Genomic DNA, 19,414 nt, shown 5'->3' on the forward strand with positions numbered 1-19,414 from the left:
GTGGTTGCTGGGAATTGAACTCAGGACCTCTGGAAGAACAATTAGTGCTCTTAACCTCCGAGCCATCTCTCCAGCCCTCAGAAAGTTCTTAACTTGCCTCCCTCTAATAACATGTTTTTTTTTTAAATATATATATATATTTACTTCTGCAACTGCTTAGAGCAACTATGCCCTGTTGTTTGTTTTCCAGAGGGTTTTTTCAGATTTTAAACTGGAAGGTTTTTGAATCCTCTTAATGGTGGTTATTAGCAATTTTGATAACACTGGGGTGGGGACCTCTGCATGGGATGGGAGGCAGTCTGGGAAATAGTACAAGGATCAGATGGTCTGGGGTTTTTCAGTGTGATTTTGCTGGGAGCCAGCATTTCTTCCTGAACATTGTAAGCTACCAGCTGAGCTGGGGTGGGCACCCATGCTAGTGGGTGGCTTGCCATGAATGTCTGTGTGTCTGTGATAATGCAGGTTCCCTTGCAAGGAACTCCTGCACCTGGCACATGTGACCACAAGGAAAGACAGTGTCTCCAGCTTTACCTCTGTAAGGACAAGGTTGGAGAGGCAAGCTGATGGCCTTGGAGTCGATGCGAAGCCCCTTTGACTCCTAGGCCAGCACTATTCGTGTTTCATATTTCAATAGGAATTTTGGAGCAAAGGTCTTCCACACTAACAAATATTAAGTACCCAGACTTCATAACCAAACCGGCATATGGAAATCCACTCAAGGAGGGAGAAGCCCAAGAAGAGGACACCTGCCCTTGGCACTCTCCTGAACTGGCGGCCAGGAGAAGCAGAGGCCTCAAGGTCCTGTGTGCGGGGTAGGGGTATTTCCAAGCTCTAAAACCAGAACATCTGAAAGCTTCCTGCCTTCCAGGCATTGGCTCCCTTGTACGTGACAGGAAGACATTTTTTATGTAGGTCCATAGCTGGCCCCGGGTGGAGGAGACTTTTCTCCAGCTCCTATCTTGTGCCCTTCCTCTGTTTTTGTTTTATATTGGAGATGGAACCCTGGGTTCCATCTAGAGTGTACCGAGTACACGCTCTACCACGATGCTATACCTCAGCTTCTCCATATTTCTAAATCTCCTTTGTAAGCAAGGCAGACAAGCCAGTAGGACTCAGTGGAGAATGCCTGTGTAGCACATTCCAAGGACATCAGCCAATGACTTGAAATCATGACAGAGGCCTGTGCATCCTGTGTCTCTCCAGCGTGGGTCATCTTGAAAAGGTCACCTTCTGTAGGAGGCTGCTGAACAAAGCTTTGCTGACTGAGTCTTTGCTCTTGGTGTCTGGACTCACGCAGCCACTGTGGAGGTGACTGTGGGACAGATAACGGAGGGTTCAAAGGTTTAGTTGCTGCTACTCTTTGCTTCATCCCCATCTTGTTCTGTTGACCTGAATATCTGCCTTCCAAAACCTCCCTGCTGAGTTCTCCAGTTATTCTGGCCAGAGAGCTCTCAGGCATGCTACCCTGAGGACTGGCCGGGTGAAGGTGTCCTGGGTATAGTAAGTCATGACCACTAAATTCCTAGATAGGAGCTAAGGTGCCGCTATCCCTCACAGCAGCTGAGAGGTGAGGATGTTTCTAGCTCCTTCCGGACATCCACCTTGTTGTCTTGCTGCTCCCGTGCCGCCATCCTGGGCTCCTTGGCAACAGTGGTATCACGGCACCAACCGTTTGCATTAGGCACAGTGTTGGCTCTCCTCCTACGTCTCGTAACTACATTGATCTGATCTCCATAGGGTCTTGAGTCCTAACTCTAGAGTCTTGGAACTAGAAATGTGATGAGCCCATTTTAGGCCATGTGGTGTCTGGGGCTCGTGGGATCAGTCGGAGCAGTGGTAACTCTGGCTGGAGCTGCCTCCTTGGCTCCAGGACCGCGGCATTCCTGAAGAAGGCGTGCCTAGACCAGAGCCTTGTTTCTGGTCCCTCCGTCGACTTTCCCTTTGCTTTGGAGGGATTTGTTACTAAGCCCTTCCATCTGGAGAAAATGAAAGACTTTCTTGTGGATGGTTTGCTGAGCAGCGTGACGGTGGTTTCCAGAGACCGCGTGTGCTGGAGAAGGTGTGGCCCGGGTGGCAGGTGGCACAGTCCATGTTCCAGCCGATCTCGTCTGCAGCTTCCAGAAGTTAAATCCATCCTCTGTTTGTTCTGTACTGGCAGTTCCATTCCTTCCAAATGCACGATGAATGTCCCAAAGAGGGGCTTTGTCTTGGATCACAGAGCAGTTAGTTGGATATAAGGCTGGAATTAGGCACTGGGACTCTGAGGGTCCATTAATGAGCCCCTAAATGGGTTTAAACCAGGACTTGGAATCTCACTATTGGGGCTCTTCCCCAGGGAGATAAAACCCTAACATAAGTATGCACACTGCAGTGATATTTAAAATATTGAAGAGAACATGGAAATAACCTTAATGTCTCACATCAGGGAAGTGGTTAGGCAAATTCCAGCTTATCTGCTTGATGGAATACTTAAGCAGTCATCAGAAATGGCCTTCATGGGAGATGTCAAATAATGCAGATGTTTGTGATATCAAAAGCCAGAGTTGTATTGATCCCTGAATTACTCTAAATAATGCATGGAAAATGACTGCAGAATTCTAGCAGGGATTGACTGCGGGTAATTTTTTCTTTTGTGTTTCCCTGGTGTTCTTTAAGAAGGGCGCATTGTATTTCTGGTAGGGAACCTGCCAGTTTTGAACAGTAATGGGAAGCCCCGGCGTCTGAGTTCAGACTAATGCTGGTGGCTGGGGAGGCAGCACAGTGGTAAAGTGCTTGCCCGGCACACGAGAAGGCCCTAGGTTCCAGGCCCAGTGCCATAACCCCCCACACAAACAATAGTGTCAGAGACATGGTTGTGGCTTTTTTTTGGCCCCGTGGAGCCAGATGCTCTTTTGTGGGACCAGACTAATGTCTACCCCGAGGGCTGCTGTGAGTTGAAGAGAGATGGGAAGCCTTGTGCCTTGGCATCGGCACTGTGGCGTGAGGCAGGTGTCGGGAAGCACGGGGCATCTGTGCCGGAGTGCTTCGGAGGGGAAAGCCTGACTCCCACCTTCCAGCCTTGCCTGTGGCAGTACTGGCTTCCTCTTCTCTGTGGAGACTCAGCCTGGTATAGCCTTCTTAGCCTTAGCTCAGAACCATCCCGTTGCCGTGCAGGGACCCGTCCTCAGCTTTTGTTTCACTAAGTTAAAAAAAATTTTAAAAAATAGGTTCCTCTCCAGAAAGTCTGTGGAGGGAAGCTGGTCTGCTGGCCAGCGGAAGGGCTGGAGTTTGGCTTGGGACGATCCTGTTGGTCACATTCTTGAACAGTGGAGGGGGCGCCAGCAGAGGACAGTGGGCGACGCTGCTCAGCTCTCAGCTCTTAGCGTCGTCCTCAATAGGTAAAGCCTTTGTTCTCCAGCCCAGGGGCCTGGAATTCTTACTGGGTGCTCCTCTCTTTATTCTGTTATTTTTTCGGCGTATTTGTGTGTGCGCATATGAATGTGTGCTCACGTGTTGGGGTGCACAGTTGTGTGTGGGTACATGTGCACACGTATGCACATGGGTGTGGGGCCCAGAAGTCAATACCGAGCATCTCCTTCAACCGTTTTTTATTTTTGTATTGAGACGGGGTCCCTTGCCGAACCCGGAGCTCATCAGCTGCCTTCGGTCAGCCTAGCTGGCCAGCTTGCTCTAGAGATCTCCTGTTTCTGCTGCCCAGGGGTTCCTAGGCGGGCACTACACGTGCCCGGTATTTAAACAGGTGCTGAAGATCTGAACTGCTGTCCTCACGGTCGGGTGGTAAGTCCTCTACTTGTTGAGCCATCCCCACCGCTCCCTAGATCCCCTACAGAAAAAGCCTTCACCTTGCCAGGTGACTTAGGCCCTGCAGAGGTGAACCTGCAGCTTTTCACCCACTCCATCTCCTAGGGAGGACAAGAAAGGTTCCAGGAACCCTGGCCCCAGTAGCAACGATCAGAGAGAATGAATGGAAGGCCTCTCAAGGCTGGGTTATGTTGGCATAGTGTAGCTGCACAATCTGATTTCAGTAGTGTGTGAGGTCAGCAAGCTCACCTTTTATAGATGAAAGGATGCAAGGTCAGAGGGTTTGTGACACGTCCCAGGCCTGAGCCAAATTTGAACCTGCTCTGTCTGTAGCTAAAATCCATCTTATCACATCGACCCGTTAGCACCTGTCATTTATCCATGCCATACATAAACCCGCCTAGATGCCCTCTGTCCCCCAAATCCTCACTCTCTTTGACTCCACCTCTTCCTCCATATGTTCCCACCCACTCATTCACCCCGAAGTTCTTTGTGGGCCTCCTGCAGGCCTGCAGGGTCAGTCAAACTTGGGTAGACAGCCCTGTGGCTCCAACACGCGTATCTACCTGTCCGGGAGGTGACAGTCCACCATATATGTCTCTGAGAGCTACCTGGCTCTCAGTCTTCCGCTGGTAGGAAGAGTGGAGCGCAGGCACCAGCTGCTGCATCTGAGTCTCCTGTGGGGACAGCTGTGCTCTGGTGGCAGCTTACCTGGGTTTGGGACCAACTTTTCACTTGCTGCTCAATCCTCAGAGGATATAGAAATGTCGTTTTCCGAGCTTTCCCAGGGTTTCGCAGGTTTGGGACTAAAGGGACCTGTTTGAGTTCTGATAACTTCTCCAGAGTGGCCAATCCCAGGCTTCACTTGGCTAGGTAGGGCCAAGTGCTTGTGTGCTTGCTCATCCTAGCCTCCGCCCCCCGAGGTCTGAGAGACAAGATGTTCCTCTCTGGCTGGCTGCGTCCTTAACTTATCCACAAATTGCTTTGGACACTCAGGTCTTCTGGGCTTTCGTTCAGCCTTGAAGTCCATATGCATCCGGACCAGACTGACTTCTTGGTCTCTGTAGGTTTCTGTAGGCTTGGGAGGGGGCAGGCAGTTATTGAGGCAGCCCAGGGCATCTACTTCCCATGTGTGTATATATCCCTGTCATAAGGACCACAATAACTCATTAACAAGGTTCTGGTGGTAGGAGCCAGGCTGTGAGCCTGCGCAGCCCTGTGGAAGAATGCCTGACCCTCGTGACCCCATCTCAAGCTGGGTTTAATTAAACTGTCAGCACTGGTCAGAAGAACAAAGCATCCCTTCCCGCCAGGGCCCAGCCCCCATCAGAGGCAGGAGGCTACGCCACTGAAACGAATAACTGTACAGAATGGATCTGTCTCGCCTCTGAGGGAAATTACCCGAAGCAGAAGGTGACCTCGCTATTGCCACACGTCCAGCCCAGGAGGCAGAACTGCTGAGCTTGGTCAGCTTCTGGAAAGATGTGGATGACTCCCAGGTGGCACCCAGCTCCGATGGACCCTCCCCTCCTGTCTGTGCTGCCCACAAGGGTTCTTACTCGGCGTCCACCACTCCTTAGCATCCCTCAGAAATTTCTTGAGTTTGTTCAGAGAGAAGAAGCCTGTGAGGAGCTCAGGGTGTTAATGATAGAAGTGGCCTTGCTTAGACACTTAGAGGAAAAGCTGGCCCAAGTAAGGTCATCTCTAGAGGACTTTTCTGCTTCTAGCACATTCCCACGTTTCATGAAGCTCTGGGGAGTGACGGCGAGATAGCTCAGCAGGCTAAAGCACTTGTCTGTACAAACTGGACAATGAACCTGACCTGCAACCCAGGGCAGGAGAGAACTGACTCCTGAAAGTGGTCTTCCGGCCTCCGCACACACGTCATGAGTGTGTGGTCATCCATCCCATGCACAGGCACAGTGATGAAACAGAATTAAAAAACTAAACAAAATGACGGGAGGTGGTGGCACACGCCTTTAATTCCAGCACTTGGGAGGCAGAGGCAGAGGCAGGCGGATCTCTGTGATTTCAAGGCCAGCCTGGTCTATAGAGTGAGTCCCAGGAAAGTCAGAGCTACATAGAAAGATCCTGTCTCTAACAACAAAGAAACAAAGAAACAAACAACAACAACAAAACCCCCCAAAAACCCACCACCACCAAAAAACCCGAACCAACCCCAGGGAGATAGAGGTTGTCCCATCTCCCTACCTTGTTTACCTGTTTACAGATTTATTTTTTTCTGGGGAATCCCCTTTAATACCTTCTAGGCTAGTGTTAAGTGACTGACCCAGGTCTCAAGCAAGAAGCATGAGAATTTAGGTTTGAACTCCTGACTCCCAATCCATGCACTTTACCGCTAAACTAGAGTGAGGGGTGTGTGTGTGTGTGTGTGTGTGTGTCTGTGTGTGTGTGTGTCTGTGTAAAAATGTAGGCTTTCAGGGTCATCACAGGTCCTGAGTCTGTTAGGGCAGAAGGGCCCCTAATTAGCAGCATTATCACATTCTCTTTCTTTGGTTCCTATTTAGGTAGGCCTTGCTTCCCCCAGTGTGCTTAGGGGCGGGTAGCCTTAGGTGAAGACCGCTGTTGGGTATTTGCCTCTGCACAGCCTGATTGGAGACTGAGAGCCGAGGCCACCAACCCAAGAGCACATGTATCACCTCTAGCTGCTGTGCAGAGCGAAGCAGTCTGGGATTTGGAGTTAGCAGTCACCCAGTGCTCTGGAATCGCAGCACGCCTTCCAATCATGGCATCTGTGCCGCTGTCAAGGCAGGGGAGAAGAAGGCCAGCATCCCACTGGGCTGGCACAGGGACCTCTGAGAAAAGGGCAGGGTGACCAGCCTCTGTGCTCAGCATGGATGGATGTCTGTCCACATAGCTCTGACCCACGCTTTTGGTCACAGCCCAGCCCCAACCTGGCTCAGAACCACGTTGGTCTTAACAGTTATGAACAGTCAGGGTGCCCCAAAAGGGTTTCATGGTCGTCCCATGAGGATACCCAGTGAATGCGGGGCGTGGAGCAGGCCTGGCTACAGTGTAGTACAGAGCAGTAGGGGACAATCAGAATTCTTACGCCAGGGAAGACAAAATAGGGAGGTGCTCACGCAGTCAGGGGCTGTTTGGGAAGGGCTAGGGAGCGAGGGTTTTTCTCTTCTTATACTTTGAGACGACACATGAAGACTACTATGATTTTGCTAGGATATTGAACTTTGGAAAATAGAGCAAAGCAGTTAATTGGTAAGAGGCTTAGTTGTCCCATAAGTAAGACATTTAACAACGTTTCAGCATTCAAATGCTTTTACCTTTTATTAAAAAAAATTGGGGAGGGGTGCTATTAAGACAGAGTCTTAAGGTCCTCTGCATATATTCATTATGGTTGTGTGACTGGGTGTTCTTGTGCGACTCCTAACAGTGGGAGTAGGCAGTATCTCTGCCTCTTTCCCCTTGCTCTTGGAACCCTTTTTCTCCTACCTGCCCAGCCTTGATATGAGGGTTGATGCCTATTCCTATTATAACTTGTTATGTTGTGTTCGGTTGATATCCCTAGGAGGACTGCTCTTTTTCTGAAGGGAAATGGAGGAGGAGTGGATCTGTGGGAGCAGGGAGGACTGGGAAGAGTAGAGAGAGGGTTATGCCTGGCTTCATGTATAAATTTGCATATAGATGTCTGAGTGTGTGAGTATGTGCATGCAGGTGTATGTGCATGGGGACATGTGTGTTTATGGGGGTCAGAGCTGGTGTCAGATGTCTTTGTCATTGATCCCTCCCCTTGGTTTTTTAGACAGTGCTTTTCATTGAGTCTAGAGCTCACTAATTAGCTAGACTGACTGCCCAGGGAGCTCCAGGCATCTACCTGTCTCTGTCCCCTCTTTGACCCTGCTCCGAGTGCTACTGTTCCTGGTTTTTTGTGAGGGTACTGGGGATCTGAACTCAGGTCCTCAAGCCCGTGTGGCCAGCATTTTATAGACTGAGCCTTCTCTCCAGCACATTGCAACATGTAGTTGTCATGTGAACATCTCTTACATGCCAGACGCTTCCTACAGCGTTTCTTCTTTTGGTTGTTACAGTTCCATGCATCCATGTCTGATTCTCGGGGGGAAACTAAGGCTCACAGGGGTAAGCACAGTGTGGCATGACTGACCGTTGGTGGACCTGGCTGTGGAAGCAGGGGGCATGGCAGGATGGGCAAACTGGCTCATTAGACCACACAGCTCTGTCAGGAAACTCGGCAAACTAGAGAGCTGTCAAGAAAGGATTGCTACCAAGGTTTCTAGGAAGGTGGTTAAGTACTGAGCCGTATGGTAACAGTGGGAATAGATGATGTGGCTGTGGAGACAGAAGACGGGGAACCCAGCTGCCCACGAACAGGGCCCCCACTGCCCCCACTGGTGTTGTGTGGAGGTCCCCTGGAAGCAAACATAGGTGAGTTCAAACTTAAAATGTTCTAGAATAAGAACTGTGTTAGTGATAGGCAGTGGGAGTTGTAGAGTATTCTTGGAGACCAAGGTGAGTCTCAGACTCTTCTTGTGAACCCTCCCTTCCCAGCTTCCTGCACCCGAGACAGGGTGAGGGTCAGTGGCCCACAGCTCTGTCTCACAAGCCTCTTGCTCAGTGGCTTGAACTGGCCATTCCTGTCATGGTTACTCAGACATGGTTACTCCTTCATAGGGAGAATTGATTGCTGCTTCCTCAGCGTCCCCTTGTTCTTTTAAGGCACTTCCTGTGGTAACGTACACACATCATCTAAACCCCAGAGAATGCTAATATCCAGAGACGTCACATGCACGCATTCTGTTGTGCGACCGTCACCACCGCCTCTACCTAGACACAGTCTCCCCAAATCTCCGTCGCTCTATCTCCCTGCCTGGACCTCTGTTCTGCTTTCTGTTTTTAAGGCTTTGCCTGTCCTATGTGACTTACATGGACACAGCAGTATTTGTGTCTGAATGGCTTATTTTCCTTAGCACAGATTCTTTCTGTGGTCCCTCCATATTGCTCTTTTTACTGACTAGGTAACATGCCACTGCTTGGATCTACCACCTTTATCTGCCCAGCTGCAGATGGTCCTTGGGTCACATTGCCGATCCGTGCTGTCAGCCATCGCTGGAACCTCAGTTAGAGCCTGCATAGCGTTCTTTATAACCCAGGGCCCACGTTCCTCGCCTGTTGAGCAGAATCTCACACAGAATTTGCCTTGCTTTCTCTGACACAAGTGGGTTCATCAGGCTGACTAGCCTCGCCGTGTTCCTGCTGGTTGACTATGGGGAGTCTGGGAAGAGAGGACCAGCTTTCCTGCCCTCCTCACTGATCTGGGATGCGCACTGTGAGTCTGGGTCCTGCCCTGGCTCCCATTTAGTGGGCTTGGTTCCACTTGACCTGGGTTCAGCCTTGGCCTGTGGCCCACAGACACGGTGCTGGTTGTTCAGGCTAAGACCATCTACTCGTGGCACATTAAGCGGTAAGTGGTGTGTTGAAAGAGTCGTCTGGGCACCCTACAATGAGGGCAGTCACAGACACAGACAAGACCCTTGCTTCCAGGAGCTGGGAAAGTAGATCTGGAAGTGCCTGAGGAGTGGGTGAGAAAAAAGGACGTGCCTTGTAGCTGGAGCAGGTGGGCAGGGGTTCCGATGAAGATGGGTTTGGGAGGAGCCATGGTGAGCCCTGTCTCTCTCTCTCTCTTTCTTTCTTTCTTTCTTTCTTTCTTTCTTTCTTTCTTTCTTTCTTTCTTTCTTTCTTTCTTTCTTCCTTCCTTCCTTCCTTTCTCTCTTTCTCTCTCTCTCTCTCTCTCTCTCTCTCTCTCTCTCTCTGTGTGTGTGTGAAAGAGAGAGAGAGAGAGAGAGAGAGAAAGAGAAAGAGAGAGAGAGACTGTATGTGACAGAGTTTGACCTGAGCTGCGATTCAGTGTGCTGCTGCAGTGTGCTGCCTTTGGCTTGCTGGGTCTTGCAGCGTGGGCAGCCTCTGTAGTCTGTGAGTAAGAAGCCCTGCCTGGCAGCTGATTAATAAGGAAATATACATTATTGATGCAGCTATTTTAACAGTCCATTTCTTTTAAACTGTTGGGTTTGGGCGTGGGGTGAGGATAGTTAAAAAAAAAATAGATACCTTTCTGGCCAGGAACCAGCGTTTGTTGTGTTGCTTGTTCCTGCCCCAACCCTTGCATCTGATGTCCTGTGTCATGGTGGGGCCCCCGGATGCCCATCCACCTCAAGTCTGTGGGGCTTCATCCTCAGCATTAATGAGGACTGCAGAGCCTAGTGATTGTCCCAGGGGGCTCAGAGTGTCCTCGTTCTCACACGTGGCCTTGGAGGTACAGGTTAGATAAAGAAGCAATGAAAACTAGTTCAGTCACTGTCACGTCTCGGCCAGGGTCCTGGTTCTTTTCCACCATCTTTGCAAGACCCTGACGGACTGGGCTAGCTGGTGCCAGCCCTCATGTAGACCCAGCACACAAGAGTGGACTTCGCTGCTCTGACTGGGTGTAGCGCCAGGGCTTGCTGAAAGACGTTGCCAGGGTAGTGCCACCTGAGCCTGTGAGGGGACAGCAACCCGCAGAGATGACACAGTAACAGAACCCTCAGACTTTGATATGAGCTGTGAGTTTCCTTCATTAAAAAAATTATCGATGTGTGTGTGAGAGAGAGATGCATGTGCGCGTGTATGTGAGAGATGTGTGTGTGTGTGCGCGCGCATGCACGTGCGTGTGTGATGTTGGTGCCCATACTGCAGTACGCATGTGGTGTTCAGGGACACCTAAGGGATCAGTTTTCTCCTCCTGAATGATTCTGGGAATTAAACTTAGGTTCTCGAATTTGCGCAGTGCAGCTCCTGCCCTTACGCTTTTACCATGCAGCTGTCTCGCTCACCCTACGTTTTCCTTTTGAAACGGGGTCTCACTGAGTAGCTGAGGCTAGCCTCAGACTCTTGATCTTTCTGCGCTGGCTTTCCTTGCACTGGGATCGTAGGTGGGTGACGCTATGTCTAGAGTTTTTTCCTTCACATTCTAATGAGACAATTTGTAACTTGTTAGTATTCATGGCTCTTCAGAGCTGACGATGGCCGTGAGCCAGTTTTCCCATGGTGCCTTGTCACAGTTTAATGGACCTGGAGCCATGGTTTTCTTCAAGGACGTCAACTCAGTGTGTTTCCCTTCCCTGGTTAAGATCTGCTGTGCTTTTAAAATGTTTTTATTAGCATACATCAATTATACATAATGATGGGTTTCATTATGACATTTCATACATATACATAATGTATTTTGATCATCTTCACCCCCCATTACCATTACCCTCTTTGCCCACCCCTGCTCCTGCTGGTCCCGTACTTCGCTCAGCCAGGCCCCTCTTCTCTTTCTATGTTTTTATAAGAATATGTTCTTGAATTTAGTTTGCAAATATTTGAATGGGAACTTCCACATCTATGTTCATTAGATTGAGGTCTGTATTATTTTATTTTATTTTTGTTATGTCTATCTAGTTTATCAAGGTAATGGCCAGCCTTGTAAACTGAGTTTGGAAGCATTCCTGCTGTGTCTAGTTTATGGAACAACTGGAAAAGGATTGGTGCTAGTTTTTTTTTTTTAATTTTAAGGCTTGATAAAATTCTGCACAAAGCTTTCTGTGCCTAAATTTAAGTTTTTTTTAAAATTTATTTTGCTTACAAAATTGTGCTGTGTGTGATATGTGTGTTCTTACTTGTGAGTGCAGGTGTGCATGCACAAATAATAAAAATGTTTTTATTAGTCCGTGTGGAGGTGAGGCGACAGCTGTGGGCATCAGTCCTTGCCTTCCACCTTGTTTGAGGGTTCAGGGTATCTGCTGTGGCTTCATTTCCCATCACCCTGGAGGGACCCTGGGGTTGCAGGCATGCGCTACTGTGGCTGGCCTCTGCATGTGTTCTGGGGTCTGAACTCGGGGACTCATACTTGTGGAACAGTGGTTTATTTACTGAACTATCTCCTCAGCCCTATGGACTTTTTCAGTTGGGAGATTTTTTAATTACAGTTTCGGTTTCAACATCGTTGTCTGTTATGAATTTGTTTAGATTTTTAAAACCTTCATCTTGGCTTGACTTTGGCAGGTCCTGTAGACTGGGAAAGTCTCCTCTTCTTTTGTCTTTTCCAAGTTACTGGGATATAATCTTAAGGCATGCCCTTATGATTTTCTGAATTATTTTGGTATCTGTTGTAATATCTTTATTTTCATCTCTAATTTTATTCATGTTGGTGTTCTGTTCTTACTTTTGGTCAATTTACCTAGCTTGATTCTTTGTGGTATTATTTTTTTTGGTTTGTTTCAACAATTTCTGTTCTGCTTTTAATTATTTATGTCTGCCTTTAGCTCGTTCTTATTTTTCCAAAGCCATAAAGTCATTATTAAATTGTTTTCAATTTTTCTGATTTAATACATTTAAAAAGTTTGTTTTTGTTTTGTGTGTGCTTACATGCATGCGTATGTGTGTGTATGTTAGTGCATGAATGTCATTGCATGTGTGTGGAGGTCAAAGGACCAACTTTGGACAGTTGTTTCAGGCCTGGGAACTGAACTCAGGTAATCAGATTGGCAGGGAGTACCTTTGCCCACTGAGCCATCTTTCTGACTCTAATCTTTTAATGTCGGCACCGATAGGTATGAACTTCCCTCAAAGGGCCGCTTTCGCTATATCCTGTAGGTTTTGTTATGCTGTGTCTTTATTTTCTTTTAATTCTGGAATTTCTTCATTCAGTGGTGTGTTGTTTGATCTCCATGAGTTTGTGGGTTTTTTTTTTTTTTTAGTTTCACTTGCTGTTGATTTCGTGGTCAGTGGAATGCAAGACGTGATTTCAACTTTCCTGTGTTTTTGCGACTTGTTTTGTGTCCCAATGCATGACTTATTTTAGAGAAAGTTCCTGACTACTGAGAAGAATGTGTATTCTGCAATGTTGGGCTGGGATGCTCTGTGGATGTCTGTTAAGTTCATTTGACCTAGGGTGTCATTAGTGCACTGTTTCTCTGTTTTTGTTGCGGAGGGGGGGGGGTCTTGTCTGTTGGAGAGAGTGAGTGTTGAAGTCTCCCACAATTATCACATTAGGGCTGATCTGTGGCTTTCATCTTGTAGTGTTTGTTTTATGAAATAGGGTTCCCCTGTGTTTGGTGCCTCTGTTTGGAACTGTAATGTCCTCTTGATGGATCATTCCCTTCATCAGCATGAAATGACTTCCTTTATCTCTCCCGAGTCCTTCCTTGAAGTCTGTTTTGTCAGACATTAAAGGAACTGGTGCAAACACACCCAGAGGACAGTGTCAGGCACCTGGATCTGGGTTCTGTTGTGAGCGTTTGTGTTCTTTCTGCAGGAGGGTGGCAAACACCGGCAGCCATCTGGAAAGCATCTTATGTGGGGTATAGTCACAGGCCTAGGGCTGTTTGGTGTGATGAAAAGAAAATACAGATGAACCTGTGAGCGATTTTTCAAAGCCAAATGAAGAGTTGTTTCCAGGATGAGGGAGCCGATTTGTTCCGGAAGCTGAGCACAGTGGGCAGGGGGTTTGGGGAAGCGGTTTGTGTTCTGTTCAGCACAGGGCAGGCTTCCTAAAGCCTGAGGGCCCTGGCTGACATGGGGTGTTGATCTGTCTACTTGTCCCTCGTCCCTGGAGGAAATCAAACAGCAGCTTTGTCTGTTTCTGCCAGGACGTGTGCAGAAGAGCTGGCCCGGGTATGATAGCTTTGGGGTGTTCACCGTCACAGTCATTTAGCAAGGGAAGCATTTGAAAGCAGAGTGTGGCTTCTCTCTGATCATACTGTGAAAGTGGCAGGTGTTTGGAGCATGAAATTCCCCTGACCCAAGCCTCCGAGTTAGAAGCCACCCTCCAGCAAAGTGGCTCTGGTGAACTGTTGAACCAAGTATTTTCCAGACCCTGAATTGTGTCTCATGTTTGTGAGCCAAATTTGACACAACAAAATCAACAAATCAATTTGGGAATAACCTCAGACAGAACGTGTGACTTTGCCACAGTGCTCCTTAGGGGGTGTGGCTGGCCCAGATGTGCTGGCTGAAGGCTCGGATGCCTGCCCCCCCCACTTGTCCCCCCCCCCCCCCCGTGCACATTGACTCATTCCCCTTTTGAGGTTGATGCCCTTGTGTTAGGAGCCTGATTTCTGCACCCCAGGTTCTTCCAACAAAGACACTTCTGTGGGCAGACCTCAGCGGCCAAGCAGGAAAGGGTTAGGAAAGAAAGCTATTGACAGAATACCAATAAGGAAGGAAGCGTGCTCCTGCAGAACCAGGGGCTCCAGGCAAATCTGGGTCCCACTTGTGCTGTCCAAACAGAGCAGAGAGTCCCTTCATGGGGTTGCTTTACCAAAGGCTCTCTGGCCTGCAGCAGGAGGGAGGATGGGAGAGAAGGAGGAAATACCTCACAATGAGAAGTTTAAGTTGCATCTCTTGTTGGGGAGGGGCTGGCCGGGCACCGCAGGGCCAACAAAGAGACAGTGTGGGCTGGCGACAGCCAGGGGGGACACATGGCAACTAATGGGGTGGTAATGGGCGGGGAGGTAACCTGGGAAAAGCTGGTACAAGGAAAACGGGTGCATAAATTTTGGTGGTGTGACGTCCTCCTTGGCAAGGAGACAGGCACCACTGTCGCCCTCCCCTCGGCCATAAGCCAGAGATGTCACGGCTCCCGGAGATGTGGCCAGGGTGAGTGATGGCTGGAAGGGGAGAAGTCACGCTGCTCTGTTGCGCCCAGGGAAGGAGCGAGCGTGAGCAGAAGCTCAGTATAAATGCCAGGCCTGAAGGTAAAGGCGCAGGTAGAGCCTCACCTCTGAGAGGCTGCGCTCGTCTGGGGAGTCCTTGTGGACCCCCTGGACTTGCACTTTGTCCGCAGAATAGGAGCTCGAAGATGGGGAGGCCCAGGAGCTCTGCATGCTGTCTCCACAAAGACCCTTTGAGCATGTCACCTCCTAAAGGGGACAGTATTTATTGCCTGGGGGCTTTTGGAGGAAGCCATTTCACAGTTTGTATTTGGACTTTTATGGCTTCCGTGGGGTTCCCCAGACAACCCGGGGCGTCCTGGAGTCCAGAACAGTGAGCGTGCTTGTCAGTGAAGGTTTGGATTATGTCTGTTACATACCAACTGTTTTTGATCAACTTAATAATACTCTTTTTTTTTTAAAAAAAAAGCAACTTTTTATTTATTTGTCTTTGTGTGTGTGATTGACTCTGTTCTTCAAAACACTTAGAAATGTTTAAGAAAAACAGACAGATCCACCTCCACAACTGGTGGAGACACTGTGGGCCCCTCCCCCAAGGCTCTGGGCCATGGTGTGAATCCTTAATGCGACCCCCAGTTGGTGTTTGCAAAGTAGCAAAGTAGCAGCTGGCCTTAGACCCCTGAGGACTTCCAGTTTCCCAGGGCGAGCATCCCTCAGAAAGGCCATGGGAATTCTCTACTTAATCTTCGCCGGAAGGCCGTGGCTACAGGAATTCTGAAGACGGCCTCCAGTTTGCCGCTGCCTGAGAGACGATCTGCCCCGTTAGAGGACCTAGGCCCGGCCTCTGCCTCTGGATGGATGGCGGATTCACTCACCCGGCTGATTTATTCGCAGCCTTCCGTGTGCAGTCATTTGTTGGGCACGGGTATGAGGATGGATTAGGGTTTAGGCAGAGTGAGTGGTAGAGTGGCACACAGTACTCATTTCTCCGGGGGTGGTGTAACCTGTGAGGATTTGATGGCTGGCTTATAATACCCATGAAACTGTGGAAGACGGAAGAAAACGAGCAGACGTGAATAGCCCCATTTCACAGGGACAGGTGCACACACAAAGGCCACACAGCTGTGCCAGCGTACACCACTGCCTCTCATCTTCTCTTGTCTCAGGCATACTGAATTTTGGTTTCAGCACCTGGGAACTTTGGATGTCTTACTCTTTGAGAGGCGACTAGAAAACACAAGCCAATTTCCTCCAAGTCGCACCTTCATTTACAGGAAGCCGAGGGCCAGGGATCATTTCGGGGCCGGTTCTTACGGTAAAGGGTGTCAGCAAGAGCTGGAGCTCATTTATTGATGGTTTTTAATAGCGTCTTTCACAGCCAGAGCCTCAGCGTGAAACCAGCCTCAGTGGTTCCCTTAGGGACGGCTGTGGAAGACTGGTCATTTGAATACTGACCACAGACCTTAGCGACCGTTCCCTGGGCTCCCACCAATGTGTCCTTTGCAGATCAGCACCATCTATTTACAGCGGAAGCAAACGTGAGGCTCTCCAGCACATTTCTAAAGGGATGAGTGACCCATTTACATGGTAAAGCCCCAGTGTGGCTTCCCTCCTGACGAGGGCTTCTCCGGTGCTGAAATCACCTTAATTAGGGAACAAACCCATATGACAATTGAGACTCTGGGCTCCAGAATCAAGCTGCTCCTCTACTTACTGGCCTTAACCGCGACCAAAATCCCAAACTCAGTCTTATTTGTTTTTAAAAATCTTTGTGTGTGCGGAAGTGGTGGTGGTGGGACTACGATGCGTGTGAGTACGTGTATGATATGTGTGAGTGTACGCAAGGATGTGAGCCATGGCTCAAGAATGGAAGCCAGAGGATCATTTCCAACCTTGGTCCTTGCCTTCCTCCTTTGTTTTTTTCCTGTTTTTCAAAATTTTGCAAGGATGAAGGAGTTTTCATTACAACATTTTCATGTGTACGTCTGTGTTTGTATGTATGTATGTGTGCAGGTATGTGTGTATATACTTGCACACACACACAGACACACACACACACCCAATCTTTTTTCTTCTTTTTTCCCTTTTCATATCCTTAATTACTTCCCTCTTTCCTTTCACACATTTAATTTTTCACAGTGTCTGACATGGAGTCTCTTCTTCCCCGCTCGGCACATCAGGCTAGCTGGCTCTTGTGCTTCCTGGACCCTCCCATGTGTCTCCCATCTCACTGTAGAGTGCCGGGATTACAGGGCGCGCTAGCACAACCAGCTTTTTCATGGGTTCTGGGGACCCAAACTTGGGTCCTGAGGCTTGCATGCCAATCACTTTATTCAGTGAGCCATCACCCCAGCCAGAGACCCAATTTTCTCATCTGGATAAAGGGTATGATAAGCCTAGAGTTTGAGTATAGGTTAACTAAGGTGATGATGACAGCAGGACCATTTGAGAAATACTAAGTTTATATTTTTCTTGATGTTTAGTTCAAGTCCTTTCACACACACATATGGAAGGACATATACACACATACATGCACACATACACACATATATCTGTATATGTACGGAAAGACACACACACACACATATATATGGAAGGACATATATACACATGCATACATACACGCATACACTACACACATATGGGGAGAGAAAGAAAAGTTAAATATTTATTATCCAATTACTAATGCTTTCATTTTCATCATATTTTTGACTACTTTAGAACAAACGTTTCCAGGAGTGTTTTTAAGATTTGCAAGAGTTTTTTGTTTGTTTGTTTGCTTGCTTGCTTTTTTTGTTTGTTTGTTTTGTTTTGTTTTAAACCGACAGACTCAAGGCCCTTAAGCATGGCTGAGTCTGTAGGAATGCAGTCTGGCTGTTGAGTGTGATGATTCTTTTCAACAAGAGAAAAATGAGCCACAAAATGTCCCTCTCCAAAGTGCTCCAATTGGATCTGCTGTTTCTGACTGGAGATCCCAGAAAGACCTGAATTTTCTTCAGTGTCAGGAAGGGGAAAGCATTGTTACCATCATCATCATCACCATCTGTTGGAGACATAGTGTCCTGCAGCCCAGGCTGGGTTCGAACAGGATCACCTGGAACTTCAGGTCTTCCTGCTGTCTCCTCCAAGGTGCTGGGAGTGCAGGCGTGTGCTATCACAGTTGGCTTTATCCGGTGCTGAGGTTGGAATCCAGAGCTTTGTGCATGTGAGGCAGGCATTCCACCAACCGAGCTACACCCCCAGTCCTGGAAAGCATTATTTTTAGAGAAATTAAAATTAAAAAGCAAGTGCTTTTTGTGCCGACAAGAGGGCTGGACCTAAATCAGCGAAATCAGTTCTTTTTCTTCTTTCCTCCATTTACCTCACTGCAGAGTGACTGGGTTGAAGTCCAAGAGGGAGGATGCCGGCCTGTCTGACTCATTTACTCCACAGCGTCAGCCTTTGTTGAGGAGGAGGACTTGGCAGTTGTCGGCTTTGACACTAACGCGGAAGATGTGCCCCGGCTCAATCTGTTCCTGTGGCTCCCTTTGTTACCATCCTCTTCCACCCAGAAGGGACAGGGATTGAGAAGTGGCCCTGTGCCCTAGCCCCTGCCACAGTCTTTTTATCGCGTGTTGGGGATATGGTGCTGTAGTTTATACACCAAAAATATGTCTTTAAATTTAGTGAACTGTGAAGTTAGGGACTCATCAGATGGAAAGATTTCTCTGATTTTGCAGCCTTGAAGGGGAGGGGGGCAAATCACACTGTGCTCTTTCAAAAGCCCAGCGGGGGTTGTTTGTTTTTATTTTTATTTAAAGTGTTTTACACACACACACACACACACACACACACACACACACACACACACACACAAACTGAAGGTTTTTTCAGTTTTACCTTGTTTTGGATGAAGACATTGTTTCCACGTAGGCATCAGCCATCTCTTGTTCTTAGACTCTTTCTGTCCCCTCTTCTGTGATCCCTGAGCCTTGGGAGGAGGCAGTCTGGTACAGATGTTCCATCTAGGGCTGAGCATTCCCAAGCCTCTTCTCTGCGTCTTTACCAGTTGCGGGTCTCTGTGTTTATCATCATCTACTGCAGATAGAAGCTTCTCTGATGAGCATGAGAGACACATTTATCTCTAGTTTTAATGGCAAGTCATCAGGAATTGCTTTACTACCACGTTCATTTAGCAGAATCATAGTAGAAGGTTCTGCCCTGGCTCTCATGACCTGTCTAAACATAGTTTTTTGCCTGACAATAGTGCCAGGAATGGATTTCATCTAGTGGAGCAAGACTTCAATCCAATCAGAGAGGTCTTTAAGGTAAGGGTAAAGTATTATCATGTTGAGCTTTATATGGGGGTTCACACTTGTCATTTCCGTACTCATGTGATCAAGAGAAGGATTATAAGAAGTTCAAGACCAGCCTGGGCTATATAGTGAGTTCCAGGCTTGCTCCACTCCAAGATCAACTCACCATTACTTCAAGACTTTCTGGAATTCAGGAGTTGTGCCATGATACTCGTGGAGCCTGCCCAATTGCTCTATCTTCTAGGTATAGAAAAGCTTCTGGGGCAAATGCTCCACCCACCCCAGGTCTGGGCTCAGTGATTGCTTTGGGAGGCAGGAGGTAGATGGTTTAGTGCCCTTCTATGGGGGCATAGGCTGTTGGCTGCAGACCCCTTGCTCCCTCTGTTTAGGGTACAGGTTTGGGGACTTTAATGTTTACTATGCCAGCTGGGCATTTTCCCTGCAGGCTCAGTTTCTGAGGCTGCAGATCACTTCCCTCAACCTCATAGGTCCCACGGTAACCGACTTCCTCAGGATGCTCTGGCCTGTGAGAGGTGGCTGTTGTGTTCAAGCCTCATGGCTGCTTTGTTTAGTCATATGACTTTGGATCAGATCATAAGCCTCTAGAACTATTTCCTTGAGTGTAAAATGAGG

At 48.4% G+C, this 19,414-nt stretch overlaps 1 protein-coding gene across 1 annotated transcript in view; it reads left to right on the forward strand.

Annotated features, from left to right (window-relative positions):
• Positions 1–19,414, forward strand: part of Slit1 (slit guidance ligand 1) — a 154,423-nt gene that overhangs the window by 26,791 nt on the left and 108,218 nt on the right. The window lies entirely within an intron of this gene.

The sequence above is a fragment of the Myodes glareolus genome, chromosome 7, assembly GCF_982192425.1.
Source record: "Myodes glareolus chromosome 7, mMyoGla1.1, whole genome shotgun sequence".
Lineage (NCBI taxonomy): Eukaryota > Metazoa > Chordata > Mammalia > Rodentia > Cricetidae > Myodes > Myodes glareolus.